Here is a 15,183-nt window from a genome sequence, read left to right as displayed (position 1 = left end):
CCGCCAGCCTGAGATAAACACCCTTACTTGAAAGGGACGGCTCCAGGACCAAGGCCAATTCCTGGCCTCTCCAGAATCGTTGGGCTCTCTGTGTTTATTCTCTTGTTGCTCCCTAATTGTGTTTATTTCTTACTTATCAATTTTCTGACCAATGCCCTGAATGCTGGAACGTTGACAGGGTGCCCAGGGAACTAATTACACCCCTCCTCAGAGTTTTAAACAAAGCCAAACAAGACAGAGGAATGGAAGGTGGCGCCAGATCATTGTTTATCCCTGATGGAGCTGGGTTGCTGAACGGGGTTTAATGTGAGACTCAGAAGTTTCCCAGCATCGTGCTGATAACTAAGATTCAGCAGTTTGAAGCTCGACTGGGGAAGAGCCCCAAATGTGCCAATTAAGCCACCAGCCCAAGGGCAGAGCTAGGAAATGGGGCGAGGAGAGCCAGGCTGATACACAACCCAACTCTCTCTACCTGGGACGATCTCTTGGTTTGTTTTGATTTGTTTTGTTTTTGAGACAAGGTCTCATCTTTCACACGCTGGCCTTAAACTTGACTGTGGCGGAGACTGACCTTGAACTTCTGATCTTTCCTGCCTCCACCTCCTGAGTGCTGAGAAGATCACAGCTTGGAGACGCTACATGGTTTACGGGATTTGGGGATCAAACCCAGGACTTAGAGTTGGCAAGGCAAGTATTCTAGTAACTGAGTTACAGCCCCAGCTTTGGTTCAGTTTCGTTTTTTTATTATTGTGGTGAATGTGTGGATGTGTGGGGCACAAAGTGTGTCCCAACACATGTGTGGAGAGCAGAGAATTTTGTAGCGTTGGTGCTCTCCTTCCGCCTTTTCTGGGACTCTGGGGATCGAACTCGGGTCATGAGGGTTACCCCACAAGTGCTTTACCCATTGAGCCATCTACTTGCCCTTTGGTTGGTGTTTTGGGTTTTATTGTTTGAAACAGGGTTTTACTGTGTTCCTGAGGTCAGTCTAGAATTCCATAGATAGGCTGGGCTGGTTGTTCTAGCTCTTGCTGAAAAACAGCTTTTGTTTGAATATCCCACGCCCCTCCATGGCTATCAAACCATTGCACATTCTAAACAAGCATTCTACCACTAAGGTACACCACCACCATCACCCCAAAGGTGTTTTACTGATAAAAGATGTATTTGTATTATGTCACTATAGTTAAATCTTATAACTAGCCAGGCATGGCTGCAGTGGCCTATAATCCCAGGGAAGAGGAGGGCAGGCAGGAGGAGCATGAAGAGGAATAAAGAAAAGGGAAAGTTGGTTTGAGGCCAGCCTGGGTTCCACAGCAAGACACTATCACAACTGATCAGTTATTCCTTAACCAATCGATTAATTAAAAGAGAATTTACCAAATGGCCATGGAGTGGCTAGCTGACATCTCTTGGAGATAGCGGACATACCACTGGAAGCCTTGTTGTACCCAGGCAGGCATTGAGTTCTTGGTAATCCTCCTGCCTCAGCCTCCTGAGTTCTGAACCGCAGCTGTGTGCCACCCAACCCAACTTGAACATTTAAAGAAGCAAAGAGAATGTGAAAAGCAAGAAAACCCCCTTTAAACTATTATTTGCATTTTTTTCTCTCCCTTCAAAAACCGTGTAGCTAACCCATCCCTGCTTCCTCCTCTACTCACCTTTCCTCCCGTCTCAGCTTCCTGTACCCCCCCTTCTAAGCATCACCCTCTTTTGTGTTGGGAAGAGCCTCTTGGCCTCCTCTCCACGTTCTAGTTCTCCTCTCTGCCAACGACTCTGCTTAACAAAGGCGCTCTAGGGAGCACACGGCACAAAGCGCGAATTCTTCTTGTAGACAAGAAGAGAGGTGTTGGCCGGGCATCATTTTAACACTGCATCCTCTGTTACACAGGCAGAAAACAAAATTCCAAGTAGGCCAGAACCCAGTGGAGAAGGAAAGGCAATGTCAGGGTCTCTCAGGGATGGGAGCAGGGCAGACACAAGATTGCTGTGACGGCAGTAGAGAGATACCACAAATGCGAATCTTGCGCAGAGGCAGGCACTGCATTAAACCAGATTCCTCATTCATCCAGGTCCCCTCTGCAGGCGGGGAGCTGGGGAAGGATCTCCAGAGAAGCTAGGCAGGGGCACAAGATGAAGAGTGGGAAGTAAAGGCATTCTATAAATACACAGCAAGCGTGGATCCATTGACGTTGACAGATTCTGGAAATGAGAAGCAGAGACAGCACTAGAGACATCTAATCAACCCACTAGGCCAGAGCCAGGAGTCAGGAATCCAAACAGCTCCCAACTCTTGATTCTTTTCACTCACATTTAAGAAGATCGCCAGCCCTCTGCATCTGTAAATTCCACATGCGTGGGTTCAGCCAACTGTTGGTGGGAGACATTTGCGTCCGCACTGAACTGGATAGATTTTTATTCTTGTTGTCCCCTAAACAGTACAGAATAACTGTATACCATTTACATCACAGTGGCTATCACACAGACACAGACACATAAATATGATAAAAATGCATCTAAAAAAAAAAACAACACAGTCAAGCTTCTTTTTCCAGAAAACACCAAATGGCAGATGACGCTGGTTCAGCAGGAGAGCCCGGGGGACCCAGGATTAGGAGAAAGTGGTGGCTTCTATGAAGGATTTAGCAGAGGTCTTAGAGGCTGCCGTCGTGGTCATGGCCAAGGCCATGGAGCTCATAGAGTAAAGCTGAAAACAAGGAGTGGATCCCTGTCACCAAGATGGGTCGCCTGGTTAAGGATGTGAAGATCAAGTCCCTGGAGGAGATCTACCCTGCCCATTAAGGAGTCTGAGATTATTGACTTTTCCTGGGAGCATCCCTAAAAGGATGTGGTTCCAAAGATCATGCCCATGCAGACGCAGACTCGGACTGGCCAGTGGACCAGGTTCAAGGCTTTTGTCACTATTGGGGACTACAATGGCCATGTTGGTCTTGGTGTTAAGGGCTCCAAGGAGGTAGCCACTGCCATCCAAGGGGCCATCATCCTGGCCAAGCTTTCCATTGTCCCTGTGCAGAGAGGCTACTGGGGGAACAAGATTGGCAAGCCCCACACTGTTCCTTGCAAAGTGGCAGGCCACTGTGGCTCTGTGTTGGTACATCTCATCCCTGCCCCCAGAGGCAGCTGGCATGGGTTCTGCTCCTGTGCCCAAGAAGCTACTGATGATGGGCAGTAATGATGACTGCTACATGTCAGCCAGGGGCCGCATTGCCACTCTGGGTAACTTTGCCAAGGCCAGCTTTGATGCCATCTCTAAGACCTACAGCTACCTGACCCCCAACCTCTGGAAAGAGACTGTGTTCACCAAGTCTCTTTATCAGGAATTCGCTGACCATCTTGTGAAAACCCACACCAGTGTTTCTGTTCAAAGGACCCAGGCTCCAGCTCTGGCCACCACATAATGGTTTTTATACAAGAAAAATAAAGTGAATTAAGTCTGTTAAAACACACACACACCACAAAGTTTTCTCTTAGCTTCCTTGACAGGGCATGTTTGCCTTTGTGAATTTTATTCTCTTGTCTTAGAGGTCAACCCTGTCACCACTACAACCAAGATACTGGAAAATTCTACCAGCCCAAGTATTTTAGGGTTTCTATTGCAATGATAAAACACCCTGACCAATAAAGCAAAAATTAATTAACTAATTAATTTTAAAAATTAAAAAAGGCAGCCTACAATTTACAATCCCAGAGAACCTAGAACAAAGAGGACCCTAAGAAAGACATTCATAAATCTAATGTACATAGGAAGTAGAAAAAGACAAGATCTCCTGAGTAAATTGGGAGCATGGGGACCATGGGAGAGGGTAGGAAGGGAGGGGAGCAGAGAAAAATATATAACTCAATAAAAACAATTTTAAAAATGTAATAACAACAAAAAAGAGTCTTCACTGCAGAGGAAGGAAAAACGTGAGCACAAAACCGGAGCAAACAGATGAGAAGGCCGGCGTGGCCGAGCCATGTCCTTGCTCCCTTCAGATTCTCTGGTGAAAAAGGATGGGGTGGGGGTGGGGAAGACATGAGGCTCTCCAGTGAATTGCTCATTCTGACTCAGAATTCTTACCTAATGTTCTATAACTCCTGGGACATCAATTTCACAAGCAAGAAAACTAGCCAGGAAGGCAATGCTTAAGCTTACATTATACTTTGTTAAAAAAAAAATTATAATGCCAAAATAAAATTAAATCTATCACACACACACACACACACACACACACACCCCAAAACACAAAAGCAAACAAACAAACACGCTGACCAAAAGCAATTTGGAAGAGAAGGTTTATTTCAGCATACAGTTCCACATCGTAACCTATCATCAAAGGAAGTCATAGCAGGGACCTGGAGGCAGGGCCTGAAGCAGAGGCCGTGGACGAACTCTGCTTACTGGCCTGCCTCTCACGGCTTGCTCAGCTGGCCTTCTTCTATAACCGAAGGCCACCAGCCCACGGGTGCTACCATCCCCAATGTGCTGGTCCCTTTCCACATCAATCATTAATCACAAAAACACACCACAGGCTTGCCTACAGGCCTTAGCAGGAACATGTCTTTGATCTGGGCCTTCTCTGCCTTGGAAAAAGGCAATGTTTGAGAAACCCCAACACCAGTGTTGACTCAGAACTTGAAAGGGGCAAGTCTTCTTTGAGAAATCCACACCCTAGTTCTTGGTTGTGTTTCACTTTCCTCCGGCACACCTTCCTTTCTCTTAACTCTAGGGTTTCGACTCCGCAGTGAAGTCTCCCAGCAAACTCCAACTCTGCTCTGAAAACCTTAAACAGTCCACAAAAAGATTCAGACCAAAACTTCTATGAGCTTGGCATGCCTCTCTTACAACAAAATGTCCTTCATCCTTTGAGAAGGGATTTCCCAAACCTGCTCCCCTCTCCCCAAGGAAAATGACAACCACCATTTTTCTTCTCCTCACAGATACCTTGAAAAGGGGTGTCCTTCTCTCGGCCTCTGGAAGACTGGGGCACAGCGAGATAAAGATGTGTGCCCTGTAGTCATTTAAACACAGCGGGACCGTGGAGTTGTTGTTTTTAATTACGTTTATTATTAGTGTATGTGCGTGTGCATGTGTGTGTACATGCCTAGAATTCAGAGGACCACCTTTGGGAATTGGTTCTCTCCCTCCACCACAGGGGTTCCAAGGACCGAATTCAGGTTGTTAGATTTAGCGGCAACCACCTTTACCAACTGAGCTATCTCATCGCTGTTTACTTCATTTACTTTTGCTTGGTTTTTGCTTGTTGGGGTATTTTGTGTGTATATGGTTTGTCAATGGTTTGATTTACTGCTGTGTGACATTCAGAGTCAGGCCTCCCAAGGGAGAGAGCCCGGTCCATCCTGTAAGAAACAGCGTAAGGAGTGGACCCTCCACACGGCATGCTCTATGAACTACAGTGATTCAGGACAGTTTATGCAGCATAGCCCCTTCTGGACAGTTAGTGCTGGGACAGAATGTGTGTTTCTATGGAAACAGTTGTAGGGCTGGAGATGTGGTTCAGTTAGCAGAATGCTCACCCGGCACGCACAGAACCCTTGGTTTGAAAACTAGGCACACCTTTAGTTTTGGTACTTAGGAGGTGGAGACAGGGGGATCAGAAATTAAAGGTCATGCTTGGGTACACAATGAGTTACAGACTGGCCTGGACTGCATGAGACCCTGTCTCAACAACAAAAAGAGACTATAAAAGATATCAGTGTATCATTTTTCAATAAAATGGCAGGGCATTGCTGGCCAGAAATATTTAATCACCATAAGGTCTTTCAGCTTGGCAGAGTGGAAGGATAAATGTGGGATCAGGTGTCACCCAGAGACAGTTGGCCTTGTTCTCCTCCAGATTATTTATAAGAGTGACAGGTCAGCCTCTGAGCCACACAGGAGTCAGCGAGACCTGGAATTGCCCTTGTTCAGCTGTTCCCTGTGACCCTGAGCCGCAGCTCTGAAACCGTTTCCTTGCCAGGATGGCTGCTTCCCAGAATCTTCATCGGGGTTGAAATATGGACCAGCAGCTTAGCTGCCTGCTTCCAGCACCTCATAAGTGGCGGCTATTGTTATCTAGCTGGAGACAGGGAACATGTGCGGAGCAGATTGCATGCTTCAGCTTCCTTCCTCCTGTGTGCAGACCTTAGCAAGATGCAACCCAGGAACTCCAGGGAAGCATCGTGCAAACCCTAATATCTGAAGCTGGGCATGGTGGCACAAGCCTGTAATCTTAGCTGATGCAGGAGGATCACCAAGAGTTATGAGCTACATAGTACGTAGCAAGCTAACCAGCCTTCATAGCAACACTGAATTTAAAAAAAGAATGAAAGGAAACAAAAACAAGCAACAACCACAAAAAAAAAAGAAGAAAAACAAAAGAAAATTACTTTGAACAAACTGATGGTTAACTCATGTTACTATAAAAAATCCTCTGGTAGACATGCAGATGTCTGCAACTGAATATTCAACAGCATTTGGGTTCTTGCATGTCATTCTGGTAAAATCAAGGCAAACGACGAGGAGTCATGATAAATTAAAAAGATATTTCAGGTAGCATCTGTCCTTCCCTAAGTGAAGGGAAAGGCTGAAGGGCAGTTCTTCAACAGACTTGAAACTTGTGGGTGTACTGAGGCCTCTAAGTCCTTGTGCATGTCAAGTTTGAGAGGAACTCTAGGGTCCTGACTCATAGTTTTAAAAGATTCATTTGATTCATATGCCTGCTTTGTGTCTGGTGCCCAGGGAGGCCAGAAGAGAACTGGAGTTAGAGATGGCTGTGAGCTGCCTCCTGTGTGCTGGGAATCTAACCTGAGTCTTCTGGAAGGAACACCTGTGCTCTGACTTCTGACTCATCTCTCCAGCCCCCAACTCATGTTTTAAGAAAACAAAAGTGTGGAAGAATAAGCTAGCACATTTAGTTCACAAGAGATGTATGTCCTGGAATTGAAATTTATTTTTAATTTAATTTATTATTAGTAGTAGTAATAATAGTAGTTGTTGTGTGAGTGTGAGAGAGAAAGAGACAGAGACGTGTGATGTGTGTACATCCAGACATGTGGTACCAAGGTATGAGCAATGAAGGCAGAAGATAATTCTTGGAAGTCAATACCGGGGATCAAACTTAGGAAAGCATTTTGATCTGAAAAGATTTTGACCTTGCTGGCTCTGGACTTGGGTTTCTCACTGGTTAGGACAGTTGTAGGATGGTAAAATTACACAGGACCTCACACAGGTCCAAGCTAACCTCTGTCGCTTTAATACGTGTGCTGTGGGATGGAACTTTTTTTCCCTATCTTTTGAGAAGAGGATCTAACACTATAGCTCAGGATGCCCTGGAACGCACTATGTCCCCTACGCTGACCTTAAACTCACCGCTATCTTCCTGCCTCAGCCTCCCAAGGGTTAGGCTCACAATGAGCTAGAGCTTGGTCATACTTTTATTGTCCGTGTGAACAGGAGATGTCTAATGTAAAATGTGGAAGTCCTTCCTAACCTCAAAGTGAGTTAATTGTGAAGGGACACCCACTCTCCGTGCAATTACATGCACCTTTAAACTAGCAACATCCATGGTCTCCCTTTTAGAAACCCGTAGCATCTGAATTCACTTTATAAGTTACAGCAGGGTATGCGTTTTGGACATTACTTCCAGTTGCTACCCAGTTAAAAACAACCTTCATTAGACTTGGCCTGTCTCTTCAGTAGACAATCGCCTGTAACAAAACGTCCTTTCCCTGGAGATGCCTCCAGGGAGTTCGCTTGACTTTCCTGTAATGCTGATACCCCATCCTGCTCCATCCTTCACCTGCTGCTTTCTTAGGCACAAAGAGCACCCACCTACTCAATGGCCCAGCTTTGAGGCCAGTCAACAATAGCAGACTTCAAATTACTCCATCAATAGACATTTTAAATAGCCACTGTGTAACAGTTCTTCAGCAAAGGTGTCCTGGGGGAAAAGAAAATCAGCGACCCTTGTAAGGTGTAGTCTCACTATCTGCCCCACCTGCCAAGCCATCTTTACCTCCCGGTGCTCTCCAGGATGCTCCACTTCCCGGAGTCCACCCCTGCAGAGCCACCAAATGGGCAGAACCTGTCCAGGGCTCCCGTGCTCCGGATCGGTCAAGGACTTCTCTATCAGTTAAGATTTGCATTTGGCAGCTAGTAACAGAGCTCAGAAACAGTAGTGGCTTAAACCAGATAAAAGTTTATTTTTCTTCTCGGTAAAAGAATTCTGGAGATAAGAGATGCGGGGCTGGTAGGGCCTCGCCTATACAGTTCCTGTATCTCTCCCCTCCACAAAGGACCTTCTATCCTTACAGACAAAGACGCCTCCTCGGGTTGCTTCCGCCTTCTCCATCTTGTGGACAGAAGCAGGAGACAGATGGGCCCAAGGCAAACTTCTTTTGTGATCACTTCACGGCTTAACACGGTCCAGCATACATTGTGAGCAGCCCCTAAGTAATCATAAATGAAAAAAAGTAAGTTATTTTACCCCATTTTAATTTATTATTTGCATATGTGTGGGGGTGCATGCATGCCATGGCATGTGTGTGGAGGTCAGAGGACAACCTACAGGACAGTTCCCCCTTCCACCTTAGGTCCTGAGAATGGAACCCACCCAGGCCATTCACCCTTTCCTTGCTGAGCCATCTCGTCTGCCCCAAAGCATAATTTTATGGCAGAACAGAGGGAGACAAAACTTTATCACTCCCAAAACTTCAGTAAACATCAACGGTGTAGCCCTGCATTGTACCTTAGGTCTGTGATCTCAGAACCCTGCAAGCAGATGTACTAAGAGTATGGTTTCAAGTGATCTACATATAGAGGTCCAGGCTGGCCTAAGCTGCATTGCAAGGCCCTGTCTCAAAACAATGAACAACGAAGCCAGAAGCGTTGGCACGCACCTGTTGACCCAGCACTTTAGAGGCAGAAGCAAGAGGATCGGGAGTTCAGGGTCATCCTTGGCTAAAACATAGATTTAAGGCCAGGCTGAGCCATATAAGACCCTGTAGATAGATAGATAGATAGATAGATAGATAGATAGATAGATAGATAGATACATAGATAGGCAAACAAACAGTATACAATATACTATATATAGTACAATATATAATATAGAGTATACAAACAGCATAGCAGTACTGAAACTATAGGGTGTAGTTTGAAACTCTTACAAGGGTGCTTTGTTTTATAAAATGTGTAATTGGGAGCTGGGTGTACAAGTGATCAGTCCTGAGTGCTTGTCTAGTATGTGCAAGGCCCCAAATCTGATCTCCAGCATGGGGGGGGGGGGGTAATAATAAAGTAAAATACAGCTCACTATAGTATCTGAAATTCCTAGAATTAAATATTTCACCCATTGGATTAAGAGACTACACCTGCAGTATCACACTAAGGAAGTAGGGAAGGGTACAGGAAGAAGCAACTCTTGATACGTTCAAACTTAAGGTAAACCCACAAAGGTTTACTTTGCAGTGTGTGTGTGTGTGTGTGTGTGTGTGTGTGTGCGCGCGCACCAGGTGTCTTCCTCAATGTCCACCTTACCTTGTATATATTTCTAAATTGTGTTTATTACTATTGTGTGTGCGTGGTGTGTGTGGGGCAGCCACAGCACCCCTGTGACACTCAATGGAACTTTGTAGCATTCTCTCCTCTCACCTTCATGTGGGTTCCCAGGACTGAGCTCAGGCCACCAAGCTTACCCAGCAAACACATTACCTACTGGGCCATCTTGCCACCCCTCCATCTTAGTTTCTGAGACAGTCTCTCTGAACCTGGAGCTCACCAATTCGGTTAGGCTGGTGGGCCAGTGAACTCTAGGGATCTCCCTGTTTCTACCTCCCCAGCAGGGGAACTTCAGACACACGCCATTGTTGTGGAATAGTATTCTAAGATGTGTTACATTTGTTAATGCTGTGGAACATTTGTTTAAAGAGGCAAGGATGTGTTGATTCTTTTACGTTGCATTTGTTTAACTCTGTGAAGCTGTGTTACTTTGCCTGCCTAAAACACCTGGCTGTTCTAATAAAGAGCTGGATGGCCAATAGCAAGGCAGAAGAAAAGACAGGCGGGGCTGGCAGGCAGAGAGAATAAATGGAAGGAGAAATTTGAGAAAGAAAAAAGATCAAGAAGCAAGAAAAGAAGGGGTCAGTCACACAGCCACACAGCCACACAGGGAATAAGAAGGACAGAAAAGATATACAGAAATAGAAAAAGGTAAAAGCCCAGAGGCAAAAAAATAGACGGGATAATTTAAATTAAGAAAAACTGGCTAGAAACAAGCCAAGCTAAAAAAACAATAAGATTCCATGTGATTTATTTGGGAGCTGGGTGGCAAGCCCCTAAAGAGTCATAAGAGTTAAAAAATAATCACCCAACAACATGACATGGAGTCCAGCTTTTTACTTGAGTGTTGATAATCCAAATTCTAGTGCTCATGCTTATGGGACAAGTATTTTACTCAGTGAACCCACTTTCCCAGCCCTTACTTTTATTTTTGAAACAGGATCTCACATAGCTCCACCTGACCTTGAGCCTCACCTCCCGCGTGTTGGGATCATTGGTGTGTGAGCTATGCCCAGCTTCAAAGAAGGAAGAAAAACTGCTGAGGCTGGTACAGAGCTGCCTGACTAACGGATCCAGGTGCAAGGGAGGGGCATGCGGCCACGGGGGCTCCCTAGACGGATGTTGGGCAACCTCTGAAGAGGGGGGAGTGCAAATGAAAGCCACCTGCACAGAGCGGAGTGGGGCAGTGACGGCGGGCGCAGGCGTCTCATGGTCTCAGGGCTAGGGCCACAGCTCTGAGGGCGGAGTGGTTGGCGGTGTATATCAGCCCCGGGCTGAACGCCCTGTGTCTCACCAAGGTGTATGGTGGAGCACACCCATAATCTCAGGGTCGAGAGGCAGAGACAGGAGGGTCCCACTGGCTCACTGGGCCAACCTTCTAGACAGCTGGGGAGCTCCAGGTTCAATGGTTTAAAAATAAACGTACTGTACAGCAGCTGTTCCCAGCCTTCCTAAGGCTGTGACCCCTTTTATACAATCCCTCATGTTGTAACCCCCAACCATAAAATTATTTTTTGTTGTTACTTCATAACTGTACTTTCGCTGCTGTCATGAATTATAACATAAATAGTTTTAGAAGTGGAGGCTTGTCAGCCAGGTCACGGCCCACAGGTTGAGAATCACTGGTATAGCGCAATAAAGGAAGACTTCTGATACTTGCCTCTGGCCTCACACACACACACACAAGCCCTCTGCTCATGGGTAGAGAGTGTATCATAGTCCACAGAAACAATATAATAAAATACTGAATACAACATAACTATTATTTTACGCAGGATTTTTACTTAGCTTTTCACATGTATTAATCTTTTCTAGGGAAAAAAAAATGCTTTTAAGATTCTGTAGAGAGCCAGGCATGGTGGTGCACACCTTTAATCCCAGCACTCGGGAGGCAGAGGCAGGCGGATCTCTCTGAGTTCGAGGCCAGCCTGGTCTACAAGAGCTAGTTCTAAAGACAGTCAGGGCTACCTAGTAAAACCATGTCTCAAATTTTAATGGTAATAATAACAAAGATTATGCAGAGAGATACCAGCTGGGAGCAAGGGGTAGCACATGCCTGCCTTCTTTAGGAGCAGGAGGCTCACGAGTTCTAGGACAGCCTGGCATATATAAGCTTTTTGTTTCAGGGAAAGAAAATGTAATTAGATAAATTCTCAGTCCAAGTACACAAGGGAAGCTCGTTATCAGTGCTTCGCCGAAGGTCCCAGGAGAGCCCCTTTCTCCTCCAGATAATCAACCCAGCACTCCTCCATTGTGCACCCTCTTTCCCACGGTCAACGAAGCAGCCAGGAACACAAGAAGGAAGTCCAGCTCTTCTCAGGTGTGTGGCACCAAGCGGGCCCCAGCCCTGGCATTCAGCTTGGGATCTGCCCGAGATAAGCAGCCACTATCCTCCGGCTCACTTTCCATCAGCACCGCTCTTTGGAATGAAGATTGGTTTTATTTTGTCTTGCTTAGAAAGGGAAGGCAGCACAGTGAGTGGTAGAGGGATGGGTATGAGGGGGGGGGGGCACAGGGACACGGGACCACAGACACATGGCAGTGGGGGCAGCACAGTGAGGGAGGAGGTATGGGGGGGACACAGGGACACAGGACCACAGACACATGGCGTGGGGGGGGGGGAGGCAGCGCAGTGAGGGAGGAGGTATGGGGGGGACACAGGGACACGGGACCACAGACACATGGCGGGGGGGGGAGGCAGCGCAGTCAGGGAGGAGGTATGGGGGGGGACACAGGGACACGGGACCACACAGTGGGGGAGGGCAGCGCAGTGAGGGAGGAGGTATGGGGGGACACAGGGACACGGGACCACACAGTGGGGGGGGGGGGCAGCGCAGTGAGGGAGGAGGTATGGGGGGAACACAGGGACACAGGACCACAGACACATGGCGGGGGGGGAGGCAGCGCAGTGAGGGAGGAGGTATGGGGGGGGACACAGGGACACAGGACCACAGACACATGGCGGGGGGGAGGCAGCGCAGTGAGGGAGGAGGTATGGGGGGGGGGACACAGGGACACGGGACCACACAGTGGGGGGGGCAGCACAGTGAGGGAGGAGGTATGGGGGGGACACAGGGACACGGGACCACACAGTGGGGGGGCAGCGCACTGAGGGAGGGGATATGGGGGGAACACAGGGACACGGGACCACACAGTGGGGGGGCAGCACAGTGAGGGAGGAGGTATAGGGGGGACACAGGGACACGGGACCACACAGTGGGGGGGCAGCGCACTGAGGGAGGGGATATGGGGGGAACACAGGGACATGGGACCACAGACACATGACTGGGGGGGGAGGCAGCGCACTGAGGGAGGAGGTATGGGGGGAACACAGGGACACAAGAACACAGACACAGGGCAGTGAGGACAACACGGGACCATGGACATGGAGGGGAGCACACTTGGGGGGAGCAGATAAGATGTAGGAGTTACTCCAGGGTTGAGCTGAGAGTTATTATTTTCAAGAAGTATGAAAAATGGGCCTTTTAACTTTTTTCTTTCTGTCTCCTTCCCCTCTTTTTTCTTGTTCTGAGGAAGTTCATCTCACTATGGAACTGAGGATAAACTCCTGCCTCCCCCTCCCAAATGCTAGGATTAAATGTATGTGCCACCACCATGATCAGTTCTTCAGTCTTGGGGGGGATCTTACCCTGTAGCCCAGGCTGACTTGTAGCTGACTATGTTTGCCCAGGCTAGCCTCAAATTCAGAGCAACCCTCCATATCAACCTCCTAAGGACCTGGAACTTGGTGCCTCCCATATCCAACAAGAACCTTCCTCCCCCCCCCCCAAATATTAAAAAATAAACAATGGGGGGCTGAGGATGCGGCTCCATTAGTAAAATGCTCGCCTAATATGTACGAAGCTCTGTATCCCCAGCACTGCATAAGACTGGGTGGGGGTGCTCCCCTGGACCCCTAACACTTGGAGGTGGAGGCAGAAAGATGGGAAGTTCAGGTTCATCCTTACACATGGATGAGCAGGGCAGGCTGGGTCAGGGAATTATAGCTCACTTTCACACGCTCCAAACAAGTCTGCGTTGACAGTCAATGAAATAAACAGAACAGCATCCATTTGTTAATTGAAAAACCCCAGGATAGGCGATACCCGCAGTGGCCTTTGGTCTGGCCACTGACCAACTCTAGTACTATGCTACTTTAGCCAGCAGAGGGCTCTCTTTGCTAATCTTCAAGTTCCAAAATAACAACAACACAATCCCTGGGTGGCTGGTTTCTGGTATGCCCCCACCTGAAGCCTCTTCTAAAGCTAAAGTAATAAAGAAATAGAAGGAGGTGATAGCAAACACCTTCAATCACAGCACTCCAGAAGAGGCTGAGCCAAAGAGATAAAAGTCAAAGACTAGCCTGACTACTGAGATCCTGTCTAAAAATTAATAATGGTAATAATTTTAAGACAAGAAAAAATAGGAGATAAAAATGACTGCAGATTTGATGGCCCAAGCCTGTAATTCCAGCCCTTGGGAGGCTGAGATGGAGGATCAGGACTTCAAGGCCAGCCTCTGCTTTCTAGGTAATGTAAGACCGGCCTGAGCTACACTAGATTTTATCTCAAAAAAGACAGAAATAGGTGCCAGAATGGCGGCTCAGTGGTTGAGAGCATTTGCTGCTCTTGCAGAGGACCTGGATTTGATTCCCAGCACCAATGTGGTAGCTCACAACCACGCACAGCTACAGTTCCAGGGTGTCCTACACCCTCCTCTGACCTCCACATGCATGTGGTGCACATAACATACATGTAGGCAAACATTCATAAATAAAAACAACTTAAAACTCCAAACAACACAGAAATAAAAAGCAAAGCAAAATGCTGAGAGCCTATGAGCTGGGCTCAATAGCTAAAGGTGCTTGCGGCCAAGCCTGAGAACTTGAGTTCAAGTCCTAGAACCAAAACATTGGAAGAAGAGAACTGATTCCCAGAGTTGTCCTCTGACCTTCACACATTTGCTGTGGCATGTGCTCATGAGCACACACACACGCACGCACGCACACACGCACACACGCACGCACGTACGCACGTACGCACGCACGTACACACACACGCACACACACACATTAATGTTTCTGCTTTTGGTTTGGTTTTGTTTTAGGTTTTTTTGAGACAGGGTTTCACTGTGTAGCCCTGGCTGTCCTGGGACTCACTCTGTATGTCAGGCTGGCCTCGAACTCAGAGACCTGACTGCATCTACCTCCCAAATGCTGGGATTGAAGGTGTGCGCCACCACTACCCGGCTTAATTTTTTTTTTAATGCTGGGTTCTTTAAAGAAAATGAGTCTTTTTTCATCCATAAGTTATTTGCTTACACAGTCAAAGGGAAAAACACCAATTGAACCTAAAATAGCACAAGCAGCCACTTATTACGACAATAAAAAGGGAACGCCAACTAAAAGCAGTAACAGGGTGGGGCAGTAGCCACTACGAGGTCCACCTCCCGAGGCCTCTGATTCAGCATGCTGACTCCAGAAGGAGCCGATGCAATCCAAGCTGGACTTCCTCTCTCCCTTGGATGCTGGGGATGGAACCTAGGGTCTGTGTATGCTAAGCAAGCCATCTACCACTAAGTACACTCCCAGGCTCTGGCCTCACACGCCTAGCTCTTGCTGGGGT

The 15,183-nt window shown here is 47.4% G+C and overlaps 1 pseudogene; it reads left to right on the top strand.

Annotated features, from left to right (window-relative positions):
• The first annotated feature begins 2,562 nt into the window (after positions 1 to 2,562).
• On the top strand, positions 2,563 to 3,416 carry LOC121439820 (annotated as a pseudogene).
• Positions 3,417 to 15,183: the final 11,767 nt, after the last annotated feature.

Source organism: Microtus oregoni, unplaced genomic scaffold (assembly GCF_018167655.1).
Source record: "Microtus oregoni isolate MIOR12 unplaced genomic scaffold, Mior012 000002F_ref0000024, whole genome shotgun sequence".
Taxonomy (NCBI): domain Eukaryota; kingdom Metazoa; phylum Chordata; class Mammalia; order Rodentia; family Cricetidae; genus Microtus; species Microtus oregoni.
The sequence above is the reverse complement of the archived record's forward strand: the minus strand, read 5'-3'. Positions and strand labels throughout refer to the sequence as shown.